At 35.6% G+C, this 27,601-nt stretch overlaps 1 protein-coding gene across 7 annotated transcripts in view; it reads right to left on the bottom strand.

Moving 5' to 3' along the window:
- Positions 1-27,601, bottom strand: part of ARID4B (AT-rich interaction domain 4B) — a 148,716-nt gene that overhangs the window by 112,021 nt on the left and 9,094 nt on the right. The gene's annotated exons all lie outside the window — the stretch shown is intronic.

Below are 27,601 nucleotides of genomic sequence, written 5' to 3'. Positions count from 1 at the left end.
CCTATTCATTCTCCAAAGTTCTATTTAAATATAAAGGCTTCTCTGAATTTTTCAGACAGTGTCTCTCTGTATTCCTCCAATCTTGTGTGTGTCCCCAGGTCAGAGCACACAGATTCTACCATTTATGTTTTACTCTACTTACTTTACGACATATCTTTCTACTATCCCTCTATCTGTGAATCACTTACATCTGTACATCATTTACACTTACAAGTAAATAACAGGATACTTCTAGTTTCCGGTCTGGTCTGTAAGGAGACTGGAAGTCATCCCTACCATCCCCACAACAAGAAAAAAGCTCAACAAACTGAAAATCAATAACTTGTCTGAGATCCATTAGAGAATTGAGGTCACAAGACAAACCACTGCCCCCAAAATTGGAGAGATGAATAGGCAAATACAGAGAATCACAACTTACCAGAGAAGAAGCACAGGAGTCAAAACCTGGGCTGGAGCTAGTGAGGTGTAGAAAAACCTAAACTTTAATTAATGACTTGGTAGAGGTTCAGTGTGGACAGCTTGAGAGTTAAAAACTCCAGGGCAGCTCAGTGTTACGGGAGCCCCCACACTTTCATGAGTGGCCTACCAGGTTCTCACAGAGAAGATCCAAGAAAAATCTCCTTGTGCTTCTGGCAAGGAGAGAGCAAAACTTTTCACCATTTTGAACTATGCACAGAGCATTCTATTTTTCTTAACAAGGCCTGCCCTCAAGAGAAACTATTTTATCAGTTCCTAACTGACCTGGGGGAAAGGAAAACACCCAACTCCGGCCCCCTCAATCCTTCCTGTCTCATCTACGGAAGAGAATGGCCTGAGAAACACTTTTGAAGGTCACAGTCCAGGGACACCAGCTCACTAAAAGAATGAGACCTGATCATAGGACTACAGAATGCTTCCCCTTCCCCCATACCTTTCCATCATATCAACAGAACTCCTGTATAATAACAGAAGATTACAAGTGAAAGAATCATGTGTCAGACCTTATTTAAGTAGTCTCCAGGAAAACCTGAAGATAAAAACAAGGAAACTAGACGAAATTTTAGCCTTTGGCAGCTACAGCTACAGTAATCAGTAAACAAAGCTTAACTTGCAGCTAATAAACATAAAACCTCACATTAAAGGCCTATATAGCTCAGTTCCTTTTACCTAGTATGTCATGTCCAACCTTCAATAAAATATTACAAGGTATAGGGGCCGGGCTGGCCCTGTAGCTCAGTGGTTAAGTTCGTGCGTTCCACTTTGGATCCTGGGCGCGGACCTAGCACCACTCATCAAGACATGCTGAAGCAGCATGCCCACATAGCAGAGCCAGAAGGACCCAAAAGTAGAATATACAACTATGTACTGGGGGGCTTTGGGGAGAAGAAGAAAAAAAAATGGATGGCAACAGATGTTAGCTCAGGTGCCAATCTTTAAAAAGAAAAAAAAATTACAAGGTATACTAACACAGTTTGAAGAACAAGACCATGTATCAGAACCAGACTCAGAAATGGCAGAGATGTTGGAATTATCAGACAGGGAATTTAAAGTAAATGGCAGACATCAATACACTTTCCCCTAAATACTTCAGCATACATATTATCTGCTTAGTTTTCAAACTAAAAACCATATCCCTTGCCCAGAAATCTGAAATTGAAATGGCAAATGTCCATTCTTTGTAATAATGATAACAAACTCTTGTATCCTTGGAGTGTAGGGGGAAAAAAGAATTAGGCACAGAATATTAAGAACCCAGAGCCAAACTTTCCTCCCATTCTTCTTCAGTTTCCTTTTTCTTCTACCCTTTCCCCCATTTCTTCTACTCCCTCTATCACTAGATGGAGAAAGAACAAGAGAAAGAAAGGTAAAAGAGGAAAATGGCTGAGAGTCTCCATGTTAAGATTAACCATTCACTGATTCATATTTGACCTAAAGCCTATAATATACCAAGGCACTAACTAGGAACTGGGGATACAATCTAAGACACTAGTCTTTGTTTCCAAGGAGTCTAGCGGAGGAGTCACTTGAGCAAGTGAGCAATTAAAACACCAAGATAACTACTGTGATCAGATTCTGTACAAGGGGAGCACAAAGGGATGTAAATCAGTCTTTGGATATCAGGGAAGGAGCTGAATGACAATTGGCAGTCTAGAAGAAAGAATCAAGATGAAATGAGAAATACAGAGCCTAGAGAACAGTAGTGCAAGGGGAAAGGTAACATAGGAGCTACAATTATTAATGACCATAATGAGAAGTGTTTTTGTTTTTGTTTTGCTGAGGCAGATTCACCCTGAGCTAACATCTGTTGACAATCTTCCTCCTTTTGCTTGAGGAAGCTATGCCCTGACCTAACATCTGTGCCAATCTTCCTCTATTTTGTATGTGGATCGCTGTCACAACATGGCCTATAATGAGCGGTGTAGATTCACGCCCGGGAACCAAACCCAGGCCACCAAAGTGGAACACGTCAAACTTAACCACGAGGCCAGGGAGCCAGCCCTGAGAAGTATTTTGATAGCCAAAGGAGACGCATGGCCTGATAGCAAGAAGAGAACCATTACACAATTTTATGCAGAAGAGTTAACACGATCTGATCTATGTCTTAGAGATCATTGTGGCTGCCGTGTGGAAAACAGACTCCAAGTATACAAGACAGAATCAAGATAGACCACTCAGAAATCCTCTGCTATAATCTAGAATGAGATATAAGGCAGAGATAGAGAGAGGAGGACTGACTGGAGACATCTTTATATTCGGTGACTAACAATAAAGGAATGATGAAGAATTTTATCTTTTTTCCTCTCACTGCTGAACCCCATTTCTTTTTTTTTTTTTAAAGATTTTATTTATTTTCCTTTTTCTCCCCCAAGCCCCCCAGTACATAGTTGTATCTTCTTGGTTGTGGGTCCTTCTAGTTGTGGCATGTGGGACGCTGCCTCAGCGTGGCTCGATGAGCGGTGCCACGTCCGCACCCAGGATTTGATCCAATGAAACACTGGGCCGCCTGCAGCGGAGCGCGCAAACTTAACCACTCGGCCACAGGGCCGGCCCCGCTGAACCCCATTTCATAAGAACAGACCTGATTCAGGACTAGTAAACTAAGAAAAGTGAACTAGAAAGATGTCCGGACTGCAGGAGAGGTGGTAGAAGCAAAGGGGAAGACAAGGTTGTAGAAGCAAGAGAGAAAATTCCAGACGAGGCTAGAGAGAGAACAGATCTGTTTAGTATCTTGAATATATCAGAAACTACTAGTATCGTGATGGTATATTGGAAAGGGTCTACTTATTTTTATCTTATATTTGCGCTCAAGTTACGAATATGCATCACACCAAGCAAACTAATGCTAATTATCACCAAATTAGTAAACTACATCTTTATTCTCTACCTTGTGATTCAACTGGCAGCTACTATTTTCATGAAGAATCATTAAATGAGCCTGACAAAATGAGATTATATTCTCATACGAATTCTTCATCCCAAAAAATTCTTTTTCATCACACAATACTGAATTCATTTACTTAATAAAAATATAAAAATACAGATGTATACAAAAAGTACATGTTGTCTCCCTTCATCTTCTCTTGTCATCTATCCCTCACCAACATAACTACTGTCACTTATTTAGGATATCCTTCCAGGCTCTTTTCTCTGCATTTACAGGGATCTATGTACAAATCAACATATGTTTAAAATTAGCTTTTAGTTACACAATCTATGAATATATTATCCTTGTACAAATAATAAAACATTAAAGTAAGTCCTAAATTACCATGTCCAATCTCAACTCCTTTCCACTGGTAATATCATTTTGGCATATGTCCTTCCAGATTTTTTTCCAGACTTTTCCATTTACACACATGCATACGTATCCATATGCAGCATTTCTGTGAATATATTTGTACATAATTGGTACTGTATTTAAAACATTGTCTTTCAACTTTTCCTTTTCACTCAAAAAACATTTTGGAGAGCTTTCCAATCAGTAAACACTGACTATCAAATTATTTTTGTGGTATAATCATTGTAGGAATTTACCATGAGTTGTTTAGCTTCTCCTCTACTAATGATATCAAACGGTTTCCAGTTTTCACTATTACAAACAAGGCTTCAACAGACAAATTCATACACGCTTCCTCGTGCACCTGTATAAGTGTTGCTCTAGGGCAGATGTCAAGAGGGAAAACAAAGAAGATGCACATTTCTTATTTTAAGAGATAATGCAAATTCTCCAAGAATTTCTAGAATATAATTCTGGTGCCTTGAAGACCAATATTTAATGAAAAAGGAAGATTCTTATTTACAGCTAAATGTTCTATTTTCAACCAAAACTTTTATAGTACTAGAGGAGTTTAACAATCTGGCATCTTGGACACAAATCACCATTAATTTATTCACCAACTATCAGCAATGCGACATCTTAATAGTCTTGGAAGATACTTGTATTCAGTTTGATGGTAAATATCAAAATTAAAAACACATACATCCATAGCCCCAGGAATACATACCAAAATTTATTCAACAGATACACTTGCACACGTGTGAGATAACATATGTTCAAAGGTATTTATGACAGATGCAAATCAGTAGATCTGGCTAAATCTCTATTTTAATTCAAAGTGATAATGACTATGACCTTGGAAGGATATTCAACATATACTTACTTTAAATAGCAGATTAACTCAAAGTTCAGAAGCTATAAAGAAAAACTGATAAATTTAACCATAAAAAAACTCTGCATGGCAGAAAAAGAAAACCTACACAAAGCAAGAAAATACAAATAAAAATGACAAACTCTAAAAACATTATTTGTAATCCATATCACTAACAAAGAGCTAATCTCCCATATCTAAAGAACACCTAGAAATTAATCATTTTTAAAAAGACTAACCTTTCAACAGAAAAATTGACATATTATAGGAAGAGGTAGTTGACATAAAAAGAAATACAAGTGGCACTTAAACATACAAAAAGATGTTCAAACTCATCCATAAGAGAAATGCAAATAAAAACTACTTCAAGACCCATTTTTCACTATCAGACTGGCAAAAGTTCAGAAGTCTGGTAATACACTTCGCTGGTAAGGTTTGGGAAAACAAGCAATCACGTTGCTGGGGAAAATGCAAAACCATGTAACTTTTATGGGGAAAAAAATGGCAATAATTATAAAAATCAAAAATGCATATATATCCTTTAAGCAGTAACTCTACTTGTGGGAATTTATCCTACAGACACTCTTGCACATATATGAAATAACATATGCACAAAGTTACCTCGTCTCAGAACTGTTTGTGAAAGGAAAGGTCAACAACAATCCAAACGTCCAAAAACAGGGAAGTGGTTAAATAAATTATATTTATTTATAAATCCATCCATTATAAATCCATAAACTGACTAGTATAGAACTGCAAAAACACATGAGATCTGGGGTTGCTGGTGCCAAAGATGAGAGTGAAGACTGACTACAAATGGGTAGAAGGAAACTTTTCAAAGGTGATAAAAATGTTCTAAAACTAGACTGTGGTGATGGATGCACAACCCTATACATTTATTTTAAAATCATTGATTTTTACACTTCTAATGGTTTAACTTTTTGGTGTAAAAATTGTAGCTCAATAAAGTTGTTAAAAGAATGCACAAATGAGGGCATTCTCTATGTACTGATATAGAAACATCTCCCAGATGTGCTAAGAGACAAAACTGAAAAGTGCAGAAAAGTATGCATGGTTTAAAAATTGAAGGTAAAAAAGAGAAATAAGAAAGCAAATCTGTGTTTGCTTTTCTATGCATAAGTAACATTGGAATGATACACAAGAAATGACAGTAGTTGTGCAGAAAGAAGGGGGACTCAAAAAATGGAGGGAAAAGGTGAGAAAGGTTTTTTACTATATTCCATTATTTCTTTTAACTTTTCAGATGTGTTTTACCAGTTTGAAAATTTAAATCAAAAAACAGATATTTGGACTTCAACAATCTGGATAGGGGCCAGCCCAGTGGTGCAGTGGTTAAGTGTGCACATTCCACTTCGGCAGCCCAGGGTTCGCTGGTTCAGATCCCAGGTGAGGACACGGCACCACTTGGTAAGCCATGCTGTGGTAGGCGTCCCACATACAAAGTAGAGGAAGATGGGCACGGATGTTAGCTCAGGTCCAGTCTTCCTCAGCAAAAAGAGGAGGATTGGCAGCAGATGTTAGCTCAGGGCTAATCTTCCTCAAAAAAAAAAGAAAAAGATGGATATATCTTCTAATGTAAGTTATTTGCTTCCACATTTCATTACATATTATATTTAATGTAATTTTGCAATCATCCTGATGGTCCCCAAGAGTCTGCTTTTGTGAAGACTTGCATATGCCTACAGAAAGCCTGCATCCTGAGTATTCTGGGAACAATTCTAGTTTCAAATATTCAACTCCAATGTTATTAATTTATGTATCAATAAAGGTTCTTGGAAAGTCCAAATTTTCCAGGTTATATCTACAGTGACATCTGAAAGAAGTACAAAAAAATCCTTTTTTAAAATCATGTGACTCAGTTTGAGGTTGTAGAAGCAGACTCATCCAGGATATACATAAAACTTGAAACTTTCAGGGGCAGCCTGGTACCTAGTGGTTAGGTTCATGCACTCCACTTGGGCAGCCCAGGGTTCATAGGTTTGGATCCCAGGCACAGACCTAACACCACTTGTCAAGTCACACTGTGGCGGCGTCACACATAAAGCGGAGGAAGATGGCATAGATGTTAGCTCAGCGACAATCTTCCTCAAGCAAAAAGAGGAGGACTGACAACCGATGTTAGCTCAGGGCCAATCTTCCTCGCAAAAAACAAAAAACTTGAAACTGACTTTTTCCATTTTTACTGGGCAAGATAAATTTATACATCTCTTCATAGGTAACAGAACAGATACAAATTGGACTCCAAAGTCTCTGCTGGGCAGAAAAACTGGAAATGAGCCTTCTGAGAATATATTTACAGGGGAGAAAAGCTGAAGTAGAACTAAACAGTCAAGAAGAAAGCTCCAAGAGAAGACTGTAGGCTCAAATAAATACAAAGCCCGTTTAAGATTTCTACTTTTTCTCCCTTAGTTTTTTCCACATTTGAATTCCCGATCACTAACATAAATTTTTTTAAGTGGAAAATTTTTATAATTTTTATAATTAATAAAGCAGTGTATGCTAATAAAAAATCAAACATCATAGCTGTACAAAGTAGACACTAAACATTTTCTATACTCTCACACCCTCTAGAGACAATCACTATTAACAGCTCATTACAGGCCCCTTCCAGACCTTTTCTAAGAAGCATTAACAATTAATGTGCCTATCTCAATAAGCTGTTAAAAAAAAAAGACCATCTATACACCAGCCTATATCTCTTAACCATATTAAACTAGTAAGAACTAAAAAAAGAAGAAAAAATGCCAATTCAGAAATCTGTGAGGTAAAATATCTTACTTATCTAGATAGTACAAATGTAACCAAAGGCAAATCATTGCCCAAACCCAAAGGTAAGTCACCTTTGGGTATTATCACACAGAAAATCCTAAAAAGCAGAGATACTGAAAGAAAAAAAAAAGAAGAAAGAAGAGAGGAAGATAGGGCCAAATAAAGTCTAGCAACTCGATACAGCATTACAGCCAGTTTCCTACTACTCAATAGCTAATTCTGACATCTATTTCCACAGTAGCTGCTTAGCTATACACACAACAGACTTTTAGGAAATGATTCCTTCTTTCTCCTCCTCCACTAGAAAAGTGACTAGTGTCTGGCAAATTTGAGCCACATAATCCGGAATTTTGACTTGATGTCATAGTTTGAATATATCAGCCTGCAAAACATCTTTAAACAGCTATTAACTGATGGGGCGTGGTGGAAATACAGGGAATATTTATCGATTATTGCAGATATCACAATCACAACTTTTAAGCAATTATAGCTCCATCTGCCTTCTAATGACATGCAATATATGCAAAACCCAGTAAAATATTTGAAATTCTAAATAGCAATATATAAACAAGAACTATTTACTGCCATCTAGTAACCATCTGGTAACTTGAAAAAATGATGTTAGATGTATTCACTTTTAGCATTGCTAAGATTGGTCAGTGAAAAATTTACATTGAACTTTTAAATTTGAACCTTAAAAAACTCATGCAAGCATAAATTAAATTTTAAATAAAAACATATGATAAAACAATACATAATTTCTTTAGTTAGTGATAAAATATGGGGAGAATGATGATATGCCAACCAGCTGCATCATTTAAAAAATGTCCCCGATATTTTGAAACCATGTAAATATTTTGCACCAAAACAACTAAAAAGGAGAAAACAGTAACCCCTTAAAATCAAGAACAAATTGAAGTAAATGACTTGCTTATCAAGTTGGTAGGATAAGCGCATAGGAGTTATTATTTCAAGTCACTTTAAAATAAGTATTCTGTTCTTATAAACCTAGTGGAATATAGCCTAAGGGCAAAAAGAAACACAAAAAAATCTTAAGCTGCATTCATTAGTCTTATTATTACTAATAACATTGGTTTTATTTCAAAACTTATATGTTATATGTAATATATGTTCATATTGTTAATAACCAAGATTTTTAGCATAAAATAAAAAAGATACAAATATAAAATAAGTTGTCAAAACTCTAATTTTTCATGGGAATTGGAAATATCAGTATAAGTCATCATTTATTTTTCTCTTTAAAAACGGACAAAAAAATCCACCTTATTTCCTGGGTCCAAACACTAAAAAAGCCTAAAAGCAGTAATGAAACGAGCAGCAATGAACACCCGTAACACACAGATTGTGATCTCTCAAAACCATTTCCAGGGCTTGTTGTAGAAATATCTGATTCCAGGTCTGTGGCAGGAAATGTACAAGATGAACCTGAGATCCCTTGTGCCAGCAAGTAAGGAAGTTATCAAAAGCTAAGTGGGATCCTATTCAAAAGAACACAGGAATCCGTTCGAAGGGACTCCCAAACGGCCAAAGACAAGACAACTGAAATATCAAAAACAACAACGACAATAGATTAAAACATACAGAATACATAAAAATCCATGACACTAAAAAAAACTAAAACAAAAACAAAAATACTTCACCGGTCATTTTAGGAGGTTTCTAAGGCACCAACTCATTATTCTAAAAAAACAGCAAAACGAGAGGGAAAAAAACATTTATCCTGCATTTCTGTATTTCAGATTCACTAAATATATAGAAGAATTTCAACTAATAAATGTAGTAGAAGTGATATAGTTAGAAAAAATTTGCAATCCTTATATAATGGATCAAGCAACAATCATTAGTGGCTGCTAAAACCACTGAGTAAAAGTTGACAGGAACTTTATAACAGACAGACAAGGCTGACAACATCTAAAACCACTGACCAATCTTAGCAATGCTAAAAGTGAATACATCTAACATCATGTGCCTCCCAATGATATGTAACAGAAATACAGAACCTCCTATGAAGCATGCTCACCAAAAAAGCCTCCAGAATTAATTACCAGTTTACAGGAAATACAGAGGTTAAACAAAATCACAAAGATACCATAAACCAAATACAGAATCTGGGAAGTTCTACAGGTTAAATGACATGGTTCCTTCATCATATAAATGGCATGAAAAGGGAGAAGATTTTACAGAATAAGAAACTAGGCTTAACAGACACATCTTTCAACTGCAATGTGAGGACTTTATTTGGATCCTAATGTAAACAATTCAATTGTAAAAGACATTTTTGAGACAATCAGAGAAATCTGAACATGTTCGAACTATAGGGTGGCTTTAAGGAATTATTGTTAACATTATTAATTGTGACATTGGCATTGTGGTTATGCTTTGGCAAAAGATATGGGTGAAATGATAGATGAAATAATATTGGTGAAATGGTATCCAGGATTTGCTTTAAAATGCTAAGAGGAAGCAGCAGAGTGAAATAGATAAAACAAGAATGGCAAAAGGTGGACAACTGCTGAAGTCAGGTGATAAGTATGTGAAAATTCACTGAACTTCATTTTTTTTTTTTTTTTAAGATTTCATTTTTTTGTTTTTCTCCCCAAAGCCCCCTGGTACATAGTTGTATATTCTTCGTTGTGGGTCCTTCTAGTTGTGGCATGTGGCATGAGGCATGTGCCTCAGCGTGGTTTGATGAGCAGTGCCATGTCCGCGCCCAGGATTCAAACCAACGAAACACTGGGCCGCCTGCAGCGGAGCACGCGAACTTAACCACTCGGCCACGGGGCCAGCCCACTGAACTTCATTTTTGCATGTTTAAAATTTCCATAGTAAAGTTTTAAAGCTGTATCACCAGCATGTTTGTTACCCTGAAGTGTATTCATTTCTAATTATCTATTTTTATTACTTTGGGTCTCCAGAATTTGAATATTATTGAACGTTCCAAAAATTTAAAAAACTTTATGATGTTTCAAGTAATATATTTACATTAATCTAAAAGCCAATTACCACATCATATTAAACATATATAAAAATTACTACCCACATTATAAACACTCACTGTGCTTATCCACCAGACTGGTTAAACATGTGTTTAGCAGGAAGTATACTGCTTCGCTTTACTTCATTTTATTTGAGATCTTCATTGTACTTAAGAAGGACCCTATATTTGTCTCATCAGCACTTAATCACAGGTAATACTGCAATCAGGACAGTTTAAGTTATAACTTAAAGGGTGTGGAGATGGGGAACTAAACCACACTGTTAACGTTTGCCATAAAAGCTGGCTTTGATCCACACACAGAAGCATTTCATTCATTAAAAACTGCAGTCTTATGAATCTCTCATTTTACTTTCTAGAGCCACCTTAAAGTCTGAACCTAATCCAAGTTCATATACATAAGAAGCTTTTTAAGTGTTCTTCTAGGGGATAAACTGTGTTTTTAAAATTATCCAAAGGTTTAATATCCTAATAACAAATAACAAATGCTGAGAGTTCAGCCTAGTCAAAAATTAACAACAGACACTAAGACTTATTTACTCACAGAAGGAAATACTTCTTGCCTATCACTATTTAACCTTGCCGTTTAAGGAGATCTGAATCCAGGCACTGGTTTAGAAGTGAGATAGTTTTCTGGGATATAATGGAAAGGAACTGTGGATTATAGTCAAGAGATCCAAGTGAGAAGTGTGCTCTACACCAGAGGGTGAATTCATAATTCTTATCCATAAGTGATAGCTGCCTAAAGCACTATCTTGCAAAGGATTCTAAGGCTGCATTTAGGAGTGACAGAAAAGAGTCTTCAGCGTCCCTACAGTTTTTGAATGTATGATACAAAGAACCAGGAAGTGGAAAAAAATGTGGCTCTATTGGGTATTTTTTTCATGTCCTGGATGGAATTTAAATATTTAGTCCTGTTCTTAAATTTACAAATAAATGGCTGAAACACGGTCCCTCTCCCCCTCTCCACCACTCCACTCCAACTCCTTCATAAAAGAAACCCAGAAAAACTACTAGGGGGAAAAAAACACTTCCCTTTGCTTTTTCACTCTATCCAGCAACTAATAAGGAGATGGTATGTTCGTTAAGAAGGCAAGCTCTGGAGCTGGACTAAGTTCAAATCCACGCTCTACTATTTTCTCTCAGCCTCATATTCCTTATCTACAAACAGGGATAATAAAACTATCTATCTCATAGTGTTGCCATGAAGATTAAATGAGATATCTGTGCTTAGAAGAAGACATAACACATACAAAGCATTCAACAAACACTGGCTGACATTATTTTTTATTACTACTATTATTACTGTAGTTTGTTCTACATTAAAGATGCCTTGTAGGAGAAAAAAAGGACAGCCACAATACATTTTAAATAAGTGTTATTCTTCAGTGATAGATGTTCTTCCTTCTCCCCTTCATATTATTATTTTAAATATTTTTAAAGGCAAACTAATCTGTAGGGCTTAGTTTTAAATTGTTTATGCGTAAGTTTCATTTATGATATTTTCTTAAATGTGTATAGACATGTAGAGTTTACTGTGGTCTCCAAGCTTTTGTTTCAATTTAAATATAAATATTATACAATTAAGGAAATAAATCCTAAAATTTGAAATAAAACCAGAAGTTATATCATTTTAAATCACTAAAATGTTAAATTTCCCTTTAAAAAGTATCCCCAAAAAAGATCCAAGTGCAAAAATAAATTATGTATCAATAATCAAATCAAAAAACTCATTAGCTAAGTCAAATGAGATAAAAAGTAAATGGGCTGTATATATGAAGTTTAGTATGTAAATGAAATTTTAACAGCAACAAAAACAGTACCTAGCAAATGACAGTTATAATCTGTGGAATATTTAGATGTATTTTAACAAAAGAATTTTTAAGCAAAAGGTTTTTAATTACTGGAAAAATTAACTATTTGAAATGCAACATCATCAGAGAAAGATACCTAAAAATACATAAGAAACTACATGAAAAAAATTTATTCTCTTTACATCAAGAAATGCCAGATCTGAATAGGCCAATCACAAGTAAAGAAATAGAAACAGTAATCAAAAACCTCCCCAAAAATAAGAGTCCAGGACCAGACGGCTTCTCTGGAGAATTCTACCAAACATTCAAAGAAGATTTAATACCTATCCTTCTCAAACTATTCCACAAAATTGAGGAAGATGGAATACTCCCTAACACATTCTATGAAGCCAACATCACTCTGATCCCAAAACCTGACAAGGACCACACAAAGAAGGAGAACTACAGGCCAATATCACTGATGAACATAGATGCAAAAATCCTCAACAAAATTCTGGCAAACTGAGTACAGCAATACATCAAACAGATTATACACCATGATCAAGTGGGATTTACACCAGGGACACAGGGATGGTTCAACATCCACAAGTCAATCAACGTGATACACTACATTAACAAAATGAGAAACAAAAACCACATGATCATCTCAATAGATGCAGAGAAAGCATTCAACAAGATCCAACACCCATTTATGATAAAAACCCTCAATAAAATGGGTATAGAAGGAAAGTACCTCAACATAATAAAGGCCATATATGACAGACCCACAGCCAACATCCACGGACAAAAACTGAAAGCCATCCCTCTGAGGACAGGAACAAGACAAGGGTGCCCACTTTCACCAATCCTATTCAACATAGTACTGGAGGTGTTGGCCAGAGGAATTCGGCAGGAAAACGAAATAAAAGGAATCCAAATAGGCAATGAAGAAGTAAAACTCTCGCTGTTTGCAGACGACATGATCTTATATATAGAAAACCCCAAAGAATCCAATGGAAAACTATTAGAAACAATCAACAGCTACAGCAAAGTTGCAGGGTATAAAATCAACAATACATAAATTAGTAGCATTTCTATACACTAACAATGAACCAACAGAAAAAGAACTCAAGGACTCAATCCCATTCAGGATCGCAACAAAAAGAATAAAATACCTTGGGATAAATTTAACCAAGGAAGTGAAAGATTTATACAATGAAAACTACAAGACTTTCTTGAAAGAAATTGACAACGACATAAAGAGATGGAAAGACATTCCATGCACATGGATTGAAAGAATAAACATAGTTAAAATGTCCATACTACCTAAAGCAATCTACAGATTCAACGCTATCCCAATCAGAATCCCAAGGACATTCTTTACAGAAATTGAACAAAGAATCCTAAAATTCATATGGGGCAGCAAAAGACCGCAAATTGCTAAAGCAATCCTAAGTAAGAAAAACAAAGCCGGAGGCATCACAATCCCCGATTTCAAAACATACTACAAAGCTACAGTGATCAAAACAGCATGGTACTGGTACAAAAACAGGTGCACAGATCAATGGAACAGAACTGAAAGCCCAGAGATAAAACCACACATCTATGGACAGCTAATCTTCGACAAAGGAGCTGAGGGCCTACAATGGAGAAAAGAAAATCTCTTCAACAAATGGTGCTGGGAAAACTGGACAGCCACATGTAAAAGAATGAAAATCGACCATTCTTTTTCACCATTCACTAAAATAAACTCAAAATGGATCAAAGACCTAAAGATTAGGCCTGAAACAATAAGTCTTCTAGCAGAGAATATAGGCAGTACACTCTTTGACATCAGTTTCAAAAGAATCTTTTCGGACTCTATAACTCCTCAGATGAGGGAAACAATAGAAAGAATAAACAAATGGGACTTCATCACACTAAAGAGTTTCTTCAAGGCAAGGGAAAACAGGATTGAAACAAAAAAAAAGCCCACTAATTGGGAAAAAATATTTACAAGCTACTTATCTGACAAAGGATTAATATCCATAATATACAAAGAACTCACACAGCTTAACAACAAAAAAACAAACAACCTGATCAAAAAATGGGCAGAGGACATGAACAGACATTTCTCCAAAGAAGATATAAGTATGGCCAATAGACACATGAAAAGATGTTCATCATAACTAATCATGAGGGAAATGCAAATCAAAACTACACTAAGATATCACCTTACACCCGTTAGACTGGCAAAAATATCCAAAACCAAAAGTGACAAATGTTGCAGAGGTTGTGGAGAAAAAGGAACCCTCATACACTGTTGGTGGGAATGCAAACTAGTGCAGCCACTATGGAAAACAGTACGGAGACTTCTCAAAAAGTTAAAAATAGAAATACCCTATGACCCAGCTATCCCACTACTGGGTATCTATCCTAACAACCTGAAATCAGCAATCCCAAGAATCCCATGCACCCCTATGTTCATCGCAGCATTATTTACAATAGCCAAGACATGGAACCAACCCAAATGCCCAGAAACTGACAACTGGATAAAGAAGATATGGTATATATACACAATGGAATACTACTCAGCCATAAAAAAGGACCAAATTGTTCCATTCACATCAACATGGATGGACCTTGAGGGTATTATGTTAAGCGAAATAAGCCAGACAGAGAAAGACGAACTCTACATGACCCCACTTATAGGTGGAAGTTAACATATAGACATGGAGAACTGATCGATGGTTACCAGGGAAAAGGGGTGGGTGGGGGGAGGGCACAAAGGGTGAAGTGGTGTATCCACAACATTACTAACAATAATGTACAACTGAAATCTCACAAGGTTGTAATCTACCATAATCTTAATTAAAAAAAAAAAAGAAATGCCAGAATTCAACAAGTGTATGGAGTTATTTAAATAAAGATAGCAAGACATTATTTAAACAAGAAGAAAGAACTTACAGAAAGTACAAAATTGCAAGCATTATAAGCACCATAAAACAATTTTAAGAAGAGGGAGGAAGAAGGGAGAAAGAGTTTCCACACCTGTTCTGTCTGACAAGGAGACAACACCCACAGGGGCACCTGAAATGCGGCCACTATAGAAGAACTAAATATCTAATTTTTTTAATTTTAATTAATTTTAATTTTAACTTAAAAACTAATATTCAATTTGGTTACTGGAAAACTTTTATGTATATTTAGAATAACCTGGATATGTGAGTCTACTTTTTCAACTGTAAATACAGATCAAGTATCCCCAATGAAAATTTAGTGTCTAAATTAAGATGTGTTGTAAATGTAAACTACACACAAAGATACAGTGTGAAAAAAGAAAGTAAAATATCTCATTAATAATTTCATATTGATTACACATTAAAATGACAATATTTTGGATATGTCAGGTTAAAAAAGAATATTATTAAAATGAGTTTTACCCTTTTTAATGCAGCTACTAGAAAAATTAAAATTACGTCTTACATTATATTCCTACTGACGATGCTGCTCTAAACAATATACCCTAGCATCTGAATACCTGCCTACTACTTATTCCTTCTTCTATTAATCATTATTAATAACAATAATTAACAGCTGTTCTTCACCAATATTAGACACTATGCTAAATGCTTTACACAGATTATCTCATTCAATCCCTCTCAAATAGCAGGTAGGTTTTATCATTATCCTCATTTCAGAAATTTTAAATTAAGCATCACAGAAGCTTAAGTCAACCCCTCAAGGTCACAAATCAGTAAATAATAGTGCAAGGATTAGAATTCAGCTTGCTTTGAAAGTTCGTATTCTTAATCATTGAGGCTCTACTATCTCCCACCCTAAATTTATGTTCTTGGAATTTACATTATTAAAGACACTGCCTCCAAAACAGTTATTTTCCAGTCGAAAGTTCCCATTCAATTCTCTTTTTTTATTAAACACTATGGGGGAAAAAATGCACCAGGAAAGAAAAAAAAATGGGGGGCTCCAAGAACAAAGACTAACCAAAACTCTATAAATTTGGCTTCTAATAATTAGGTGCACGGGTAATAAGCATTCTATTTATTTTATCATAATGCAATACACACTAAGCATACTAAGTACATTTTCTAAACTATTAGCAGTTGGTAATTTGAAAACACAGTAAAGGGCCGGCCCCGATGCCAAGTGGTTAAGTTTGCGCACTCTGCTTCACCAGTTCAGATCCTGGGCGCAGACATGGCATCGCTCATCAGGCCATGCTAAGGCGGCGTCCCACATGCCACAACTAGAAGTACCCACAACTAAAAATATATACAACTATGTACCGGGGGGCTTTGAGGAGAAAAAGGAAAAATAAAATCTTTAAAAAAAAAACAAAGAAAACATAGTAAAACTAGCCTTCCCCCAACCCTACAATTTATTACAGTTATTATTTCTTGGCACTTATAAACTAAACATGGTAATAAGTATTTTGCATGTATCATCTTATTTAATTCATAACAATGAAGTAAATACTATTCTCCTCATTTTTCATATGCTGAAAATAAGGCTCAAAGAAATAAACTGCCTAAGGTCATGCAGCTAGTTAAGAGGCAGAGCAGGATTTAAACCTAACAAATCCATTACACTATATCATCTCTCCATCATCAGGGTGATGAGGCAAGCGACAGCACATCTTGAAATACACCCTCTTTTGCTTCTAATACACCTCTGATGAAGTTTGACAGTGAACAGTGGCACCTGAATTTATCACCTCCATTAAAATGAGGTACTGATAGTTAATTTTTAAAGAGGTAAATAATTTGAATATAGTACCATATATACTATCAAATGTAAATTACGCACTTATCTACATTCTAAGAAACACTACAAAATATTTGATATACATAAAAAAGAAACTTTGAGATCATTAAGTCTACAACTCCGGGCACAGAGAACTTTGTGAAACTGTTTTTTGATGCATTTATGAAAATAAACAATTGTCCAGTATTTACTGCCTGTCATTAGAGTGCTATAGGCATGCTGCTAGAAATATGTAAAGAGTACTATAGTGATAGCACAAAGGAGAGAAGGGTCAGAATCAGGAAAGATATCCCAGAGTCAGAGAATCCTACATGAACCATGCTACAAGACCCAAACCGCCAGTTACAATTTAATCGTTAGACACATTCTAACTTAAACCATATTCAACCAGCAGTTACCTGTGCAAAGAAAAACATGATAATGCAATCTGGAAAGAAATAATTTTTTCCAACCACAGAACTGAGAAAAATCTCTATCACTTACTAGAAGCAGGTGTATAATAAGACAATTAGCAGACCTCTCTTTCCATCTATAATATCTACAAGACAACCTAGTGAATGTTCACGTAGAAATGTTTTGCTAAATTTATTCTACAGCAGTATATCCCAAATTTTAACCTGCAGATAGGAATAATACAGAAGACGTATGTCTGCCCCTAAAATTCCCTTCAGCAAAGTTTTCTAACATTTCTACCATGTACTCCTTCACTCTGTGAATTCTGCCTCACAGCACCACAGTTTTGAGAGTTGAAAGAATTTGAGTTAACCATGTAAAAAGGTGGCTCAAAGGAAAATTAAGAAATCATGACATTAAAAACAGCAATTCTCCAACTTTAACTTCAATAAACTCCAAGTTTATTGTTCAAAAGAAGAATATCTACTAGGCACATACAAAACAATGTGACTTAAAACTACAAGTACTCAAGGCTCCCCCTTAATTATCATAGTAGTCCTTTGAAAAATCATAGTAGGTAGAAAAGCCTAATGCTTAAAAAATGAGTTGTATCTTTTAGACTAAAACAGATTTAAATCATTAAACAAATGAGAATTACGCACTCATCTATTTCTTGAACACTGTGCTTTAAATTATCACTATTCTCAACAAGCAAAGGTCTGGAAAGGCTTAAATCTAAAACAAAAACCTGCCTTTTTAAGACTCAAATGAAAAGTAAACAGCAGTGAAGCCTCACTCTCTTGCCCAGAGGGAGAAGTCTTTGAGTCACTGACACCTTGTTCTGTTTCCAAAGGCCAAGCGTAACTGCAGGTATTCACACTGGAGTTAAACAAGCCCACTGGTTACCTTGGAGACTACCTATCCCCAAGCATCTACCTAGTAAGTAAGGTCAACCAGAAAGCATCCGTCAATAATTCTGAGTGTATTCTATGCATGATCTGTCTGCAGTGGCATATAATTTCTATTTTCATAAAATTCCTTTGTGGTAAACAATAAATATTAATCTCAACTTACAGAAAAGCCTAAAAGGCTAAATGATTTTGCTAAACCAAAGAGCCTATGGTAAACAGAATAATGGTCTCCCGAAAGACGTCTGTATCCTAACCCCCAGAAACTGTGAAAATGTTGTTAAATAACAAGGAGCAATTAAGGTTGCTAATCAACTGACCTTGAAATGGGAAGATTATCCTGAATTACTGGATGGGCCCAATGCAATCACAAAGGTCCTAACATAAGTGAAAGAGGGAGGCAGAAGAGATAGTGTCAGAGTCAGAGAGATTTGAAAATACTAGGCTGCTGGCTTTGAAGATGGAAAAGGGGCCACCAGCAAAAGACTGTGTGCAGCCTCTATAGGCTGGAAAAGGCAAAGAAACAGATTCTCCCCTAGAGCCTGCAGGAAGCATGCAGTTCATGAGACCCATTTCAGACTTCTGACCTCCAGAACTATAAAATAGTAAATTTGTGTTGTTTTAAGCCTCTAAATTTGTGGCAGCTTGTTACAGCATCAATAGGAAACAAATATGAAACCGAAACCTGTCACCAGTCTGCAAGAATTTGCTAAATGGTTTGGTAAGAACATAGGTAGTAAGTATGTAGTAAAATTTAGCAACGATTTGCTTATAAAAACCTCTGTCCAATTAAATGCCACAAAATTCAACTTGTATACTCTTAACGTTATAGTTTCTTAATTCCCCTCCAAAAAATTAAATAGTTAATCCTGAATTTAAAAATTTCCTTTTAAAATATAACAGCAAATTATTTGCCCAGTACCAAGAAAAAATGACATATTCTACAGAATTTTTTAAATAAAACAAAGTTTACACTTTCCAGAAAACTTACTTTTTATGAAAACTTAAATTCTCTAAATCCTTTTTCTTTTCTTGTTCCATAAAGATATGCAACATAGTAAAAGCTTGATAATTCAAGGTCCACATTTGAAAATTCAAAGTAATATGAAAAAAGAATACATTTACCTGTCTTAGCTTTTAGAGTGTCTCCTTTTCCTTCAGTATCTCATTCCAGCTCTCACTATGCCCATTTCAAAATTCTTCTTTCAATACACTTATATGTACACATAAACACACATACATACATTCACAACTCAGAGAATTTGATACTTCTAAATCATTGTGGACTAAGGAAAGCAGATAGCCACGTAAAGATATGTAAGTTAAATAAGAGGCGGAACAGCATTAGTAAGAGTTCTGGTTTGGAGTAGCTTAGGTTTAAATCCTAGCTCTGCCACTTAATAGCGGGATGAATTTAGGTCAATTACCTAAGCACACTCAGCCTTGATTTTTTTCATCTGCAAAACAGGGATATAGTCATGCGTCACTTAATGACAAGGATACGTTATGAGAAATTCATCACTAGGCAATTTTGTTGTTATGTGAACATCATTAGAGTGTAGTTACACAAACCTAAATGGTATAGCCTACTACACACCCAGGCTATCTGGTACTAACCTTATGGGACCACTGTCATATATGCAGTCCGTTGTTGACCGAAACATCATTATGCAGCACATGACTGTATTCATATGTTCCACTCAGCAATTTTTTGAGAATTAAATTTTAAAATGTATAAAATCTCTGACATCTTAAGCACTAAAGAAGCAGTAGCAAAATTATCGAATGATAATAAAAATAACAATGAATTTGATGATAACATAGAACAAGACCAGGGCAGGGGTGTGATAAATATTTTAATACTATTTCAAAACAAGATAAAATTGATGATAGTTAGTTTGACTTTGGAATAAATGAGATGTCACCATAGTAGTAAAAGATATATTTAGAAATTACATGTTTACTAAAATATAGGATTGTGCTAATTACCAAAGTACACGAGGATTAACCATTATTTATTATCATAGACTTGTACTCATGTCAAAGCATCTTTCTTAACACTCCAAAACTGAATATATAATTTTCAGGCTCTATATAATCCCTTAAATTAAATCTTTTTACAATAGTTGCCTATTACTTGAAAATACTCTACCCTCCCTCTATCAACACAGCAAGATTACAGTTAGAATTCTTTTCAACTGGGAGGAAATAAGACTGCACATATAGAAAAAATAATAATTATACAAGGGGAAAGGGAATAGAATAACAGAATCAAGTCCAAATGTAAACAGAGCATGTTTCCAATGGCCAAGTAAATGTAAAACTTGATGCCACCCAGATTGTAGACACTTTTTTAGTCTAGATAACCTTTTATATTGTCACCTGGCACAATAGTTGGGGCATAAACTCACAGAGCCAATGATCTTTGAAACTCTAGCCTGGGTCTATGGGAGACAGTGTTTCCATTCAAAATTACTCGTGGCAATATAACCTGAGGATTCATTTTCTCCTACTTGAAAGTATTAACTCTGCAAAGCCTTATACTGTTTTCCTCTAATTTACAATACTACAATAATTTTCAAGCTGGTAAAGGTTCTCTCAGAAGAACTAAGACACTATAGTTTCTTTAATATATTTTAATATGATTTCTTCTAATTTTTAAGAGAATAGGGTAAATTTACATAAAGTATTTAATACTGTGATGCAGGTAAATTCTAGCTTTAAAATTGTTCTCTTTCAATAAAGAAAGTAGGTAAAAGGTTTCTAAACTATACTCACTATTCCATAAAGCCATCAAAAGGTCACTAAATGGCAACAACTTTATTACTCACTTATAACTAGCAGAGGGGCAGCATGGTTCAGTTTACTAACAAGAGAACAGACTCTGCCATCAGTTTAATGTGTGCCTGTGGGCAAATCACTCAACATCTTTGCATCTGCTTCTTCAACCATAAAAAAGGAAAAATGCTGCTGACCTGCCTCAAAGGGATGTTATAGGAAATAACTAATGATTATGAAACTTGAAAAATGTAATGTGCCATTTAAAAATATTCTGCCTGTAGTGTTAAAAAAGCTTTATAAACCACATATGCTGACCCTGAGCATCTTACGGGGTCATTGCCTACAGTGGTCTGTCCCAAAATTAACCTTTCTAATAAATGCTACTAGGGATCCCAAGAACAGCATTAGGTTGGAAGGAGCCATACAGCACGGAGAATGTTCCCTCCAACCCTCATAGCTTACCTTTTAATAGCAATCTTACGCAATTAGATTTAATTAATAGCTAGTAGCTGTAGTAATAATCTATAGGGCTCTAAGGGCTAATGTTACAGATGACTGGGGCTATTCACCACCTAGTAGTGGTAGATATTCAAATAACTAGCAATATTTACTGAATGTCTACTGAATGCTAAACACTGCTACATGTGAGGCCTCTACATACCTGCCAAAACTTGAAGCTAAAGAAACACAGCGGTGACCTATATAAATCATTTGGTAGTAGAGAAAACAGCATATTGAATGCAAATAAAATCTTACTAAAGCTATCAAAAAAGAATGGCACAGATCTGTTAAGTACTGATATAAGATGAAAAAAAAAGGTACACAACAATATGTATAGTATAAGCCCATCTGCAAAACCAAACCTAACAAAATAAATATTCATATGTAAGTTTACACGTGCAAAGAAAAAGGTATGGAAGAATATTTCCGAAACTGTTAACTAAAGTTGCTAATAGGAAGTGAGACTGGGGAAGGTAATAACTTTTACTATTTACTATATACATTTCTGTAGTTTTTAATATTTATAGCAAATTTCTATTGCTTTTATAATAAAAAGTCTTTAATTTTGCTGGGAATAGAACTAGTTTAGAAAAATATGTCTCCAAGTCGGGTCAAAGCAAAATTAGGTGACTTACTAAGTGTCAAAAGAACCTCTGACACTTAACTTTTTTTGGCTGAGGAAGACTAGCCCTGAGCTAACATCTGTGCCAGTCTTCCTCTACATTATATGTGGGTTGCCGCCACAGCATGGCTGATGAGTAGTGTAGGTCTGTGCCCAGGATCCAAACCTATGAACCTGGGCCACCAAAGCAGAGCATGCTGAACTTAACCACTACACCACAGGGCCGGCCCCCTGAACAACTTTTTTTAAAATCACTGAACACAGGCCAGCCCCTTGGCCTAGTGGTTAAGTTCGGCACACTCCACTTCAGTAGCCCGGGTTTGGTTCCTGGGCGCAGACCTACACCACTCCTCAGCGGCTATGCTGTGGCAGTGACCCGCATACAAAATAGAGGAAAACTGGCACAGATGTTAGCTCAGGGCAAATCTTTCTCAGCAAAAAGGAAAAAAAAAATCACTAAACACAACTTTCACTCAAACTATTCAAATAAAGAACAGAAATGCACAGCTGGCTCTGTGGCCTAGAGGTTGAGTTTGGTGCACTCCACTCAATGGACCAGGCTCACGGGTTTGGATCCTGGGCACAGACCTACACCACTCATCAGTCATGCTGTGGCAGCGACCCACATATAAAATAGAGGAAGACTGGTATAAATGTTAGCTCAGGGCTACTCTTCCTCAGCAAAAGGAAAAGAAAGAAAGAAAAAATCCAAAATAGGTCCTTTGGTAAGATATCCAAACCAAGATAAAATTGAAAATATGAAAAGCTAAATTTTTAAAAACTCTCCAATAGGCATAAGCCAAGGGGCCTCACTTAAACTCTGACAGCAATAGTAGCTCTTTTGTCTTCAAGCCTGTTCAGCTTTCCTTTTAACCCTCTCTAGAGTAGAGACTCTTACGCTTGGCAAGGCCCCAGTGCTCATTTGCCCCACCTGCATAGGCTCTGGATGCTAGACAAGCTTCAGGTGACTGACTGCCACATCAGAACAGTGATCTGATCAAGAGAAGAAAAAAGTTTTTGCTCTACATAAGCAAGGCTAGAGGTGGATGCTCACCCAGAAAATAAATATCTCCAGTGGTTCACCTAATCCAGTAACAACCGTCTAGGCTTGGAAGTAAAATTTACTTTCCCCTTGAAAGAACCCCATCTGGGCAAGCCAGCAGCAAATTAGAAGAGAGGACAAGCACTGTATTTACTAAGAGAAGCTTCTGCATCAGGAAGGGCTGGGATAAACAAAGGTTTGCAATAGGAGTAAAGAGTTCTTAGAATAAAGAAAGCTGGTTTCCACTTTCCATTAAACATTCTGTTGTTAAGGATTTCATAAAGACAAAAATAACAGGTTTTAACCACACATTTACAGACAGCTAATCTTCAACAAACGAACTAAGAACATACAATGGAGAAAGGAAAAGTCTCTTCAACAAATGGTGTTGGGAAAACTGGACAGCCACATGCAAAAGAATGAAAGTAGACCATTATCTTACACCATGCACAAAAATTAACTCAAAATGGATGAAAGACTTGAATGTAAGACCCTAAACCACAAAACTCCTAGAAGAAAATATAAGCAGTACACTCTTTGACATCAGTCTTAGAAGGATCTTTTTGAATACCATGTCTACTCATGTAGGGGAAGCAAAAAAAATAAACAAATCGGACTCCCATCAGACTAAAGAGCTTTTGCAAGGCAAAGGAAACCAGGAACAAAACAAAAAGACAACCCACCAATTGGGAGAAAATATCTGCAAATCATATATCCAACAAGGGGTTAATCTCCAAAACATATAAAGAACTCACTCAACTCAACAACAATAAAACAAACAACCCAATCAAAAAATGAGCCGAGGATATGAACAGACATTTTTCCAAAGAAGATATACAAATGGCCAACAGGCACATGAAAAATATTCAACATCACTAATCATCAGGGAAATGCAAATCAAAACTACACTAAGATATCACCTTACATCCATCAGAATGGCTATAACGACCAAGACAAAAAATAACAAATGTTGGAGAGATTGTGGAGAAAAGGGAACCCTCATATGCTGCTAGTGGGAATGCATACTGGTACAGCCACTATGGAAAACAGTATGGAGATTTCTCAAAAAATTAAAATAGAAACAGCTTATGACCCAGCTCTCCCACTACTGGGTATTCATCTAAAGAACATGAAATCAACAATTCAAAGAGACTTATGTACCCCTATGTTCACTGCAGCATTATCCACAATAACCAAGACATGAAAACAACCCAAGTGCCCATCAACTGATGAATAGATAAAGAAGATGTGGTATACATATACAATGGAATACTACTCAGCCATAAAAAAAGACAAAATAGTCCTATTTGCAACAACATGGATGGACCTTGAGGGTATTACACTAAGTGAAGTGAGCCAGACAGAGAAAGACAAACACCATATGATTTCACTCATACGTGGAAGATAAACATGTGGACAAAGAGAAGTGATTAGTGGTCACTAGAGGGGAATGGGGATGGGAGGTGGGCATAAGGGGTAAAGGAGCACGTTTATATGGTGACTGACAAACAGTAACACACAACTGAAATTTCACAATGTTATAAACTTTTTTGACCTCAATAAAAAAATATTAATTGTATTAAAAAAATAATAATAAATAAGTAACAGGCTTTAATTTTCATCACAAAATTGCAACCTTTCCCTGAAACTTCGAAATCAACTTTTAAGTTAAAAAAGACTAGAGTCACTTTATCACGCTGAAAGCCTATTCAAATTTCCAAGGGTTCGCTCACTCTTTCCCTAAAACTAATAATAATAGCTACAATTTATTAGGAACTTACTATGTAGTAGATCCTGTTACTACATTTAGTCACCCCCAACAACTCCGTGAGTTGTACTATAACCATTCCTCATTTAGACAAGGACACCAATCTTCTTAGAAACTTTAAGAAAACTGCTCACAATTTCATAAGCAGGAGAGTCCCAGTTTAATCCCAAACTGTCTTGATTACAAAATCCTCACTCTATCAGTTTATAAAAGTGAGAGGCTTTTACTGGAATAATACAGCCACTATGTACCAAAAGCTCAGAACTATGTGAAGCACAGCGTAAAGCATTTTAAATGTTATTTCATTTACTGCTTACACAACCTTGTAAGGTAACTATTATTATCCCTATTTTGCAAAAAAATGAAACTTATGTTTACTTTCATTTCAAAAATAAATAACTTTATCCAAACTTCAATAGCCAAGTAAAGAACAGAGAGAGAGAGTACTGGGAACAAGACCTCTCTTTGTAAGCCATACACTCTTAATCACTAAGCTACATTGTTTTGGGGCATTTTAACTAAACAAAGTTGGTTTTTATAGTCAGATTCAAGTATAATTCTTACTATTAGTAAAGTGGGTCTTTTCTTTAAATGCCATTTGCTCAAAGGTTTGATAGTTTATAATCTTCATTTGTGCTAGAGTAAATAATAAAAAAAAATAGTAAGTGTGGGGTCAGCCCAGTGGCATATTGGTTAAGTTCACGCACTCTGCTTCAGCAGCCCAGGCAGGGTTCACAGGTTTGGATCCCAGGTGCGGACCTAGCACTGCTCATCAAGTCACCCTGTGGCGACATCCCACATAAAACAGAGGAAGACTGGCATAGATGTTAGCTCAGCAACAATATTCCTCAGGCAAAAAGAGAAAGATTGGCAACCGATGTTAGCTCAAGGCCAATCTTCTCCACAAAAAAAGAAAAAGAAAAAAGAAGTGTGATTTTCAATGAAACTTATTAAAGTTATCAATGACTATACTCTCATAAGCAAGTACACCCCTAAGATTATCAAATTAGGAGATAGCACTTTTCTACTTGTCAAAACCCTGACACAGGACTTCAGATATGCTAGAGTTAAGACACATTGCCAAAAATGTATCTATAAATTAGAAAACGGCTCAAATAGAAGTTTATATACAGTACCCATCCCACTGTCCAAGATACACTGTAATCTGACACATTTTAATAGTATAAAACTATATACAGAATTATTATTCTCTTAATTGATGACACCTAAATTTATAATTTTAAAGTAATACCTGCACTATTTTCTATGAGATTTTCTTCCTTACAAATCATAACAATGGCTCAAAGAATCAGCCTCTCTACCACCTGGCTGCCAACACCACTGTTAAGCTGGAAAGACACTCAAACCAGGTAGAATAATGCAGAATTTTGTACTTCGCTCTTAACTGTATCCTTAAGCTAAGTACCTCTAGTTATCCACAGTTAGATATCATCCTTGCCAAAGATGACCCCATTAGGCAAATGACTGAATGTGGGAAAGGTAAGAGCAAACATACATTAACTTTTATAATAAACAGTTTCATAAATAATACCCAGTGTACTAAAAACTATACTTTCAGAGCAAACTTTTAAAATTATTTTATGAAATGTTTCCATGAATCAAAAGCTATTTACTTATAATTATAATAGAAAAAATTCAGACTTTTCTTAGAAATTTAAAAAGGCATCTTAAGCTATATATGCATTTCATATAACGCTAACATTTCAGAAACAATATAATAAAAACTTTTCTGATTGCACAGCGATTTAAACAAAAAGAAAATTACAAAATAAAATGAGTAGCGACCAGCTGATTACCCATTTTTCTAATGGTAAGAGGAGAAGGCTGTGCAAACAACTATTTTTATTAAAATGATTAGCTGTAGAACAGCTAACAGATGATACTACAGAGCTGTGTTTCTTAATATTCTGTATTGTGAGTTCCATTGAGAAGCTGGTGAAAGCTACGGTTCCTCTCCCCAGAAAAATGTATGGCTATACGAAATTTTGCACGTAACTCTGGGGAGAGGAGAGATTTATAGCAATCTTGAAACCAGTACTTGGACCTTCTGAGCATCGTATGGGCAAGTATTAATTAAGGAATACTGAGAACTATATTCAGAGTAAGACAAGTGTTGTTTGTTGCTGTTTTAAAGCTTTCCATCTTTTTTGCCTCTTTTATTCTGTCCCTTGTTTCTATTCACCAGCCTAAAATATGACCATAAGTATACTATGGTGAACATTAAGTTTGATTTCTCTGTCTCTGTAAGCTGACTCTAGTAGATCTGCCTTTCTATTTTCTAGACTTCAAGAAACACATTATCTTCCATGGAAAACTTGGAAATCCGTGGAAATCTATCAGATTTCTAGAAACACATTATCTTCCACAGAAAACCTGAATGTCAGGATTTCCCGCACTCCTAAACAAACACAAACGTCATAATTTTTATAACAAAAGTTCTCTTTTAAAATTAAGTTAAACATACTGCTTAGTAATTTAAAAGATAACAAATATACAGTCTTATTTTGATGTAAAGTAACTAAATGAAAATATTTCAATCATCTTGGGAACAAAAGCTAGTTATAGCTTATGTTT

Source organism: Equus asinus, chromosome 2 (assembly GCF_041296235.1).
Source record: "Equus asinus isolate D_3611 breed Donkey chromosome 2, EquAss-T2T_v2, whole genome shotgun sequence".
NCBI lineage: Eukaryota > Metazoa > Chordata > Mammalia > Perissodactyla > Equidae > Equus > Equus asinus.
The sequence above is the reverse complement of the archived record's forward strand: the minus strand, read 5'-3'. Positions and strand labels throughout refer to the sequence as shown.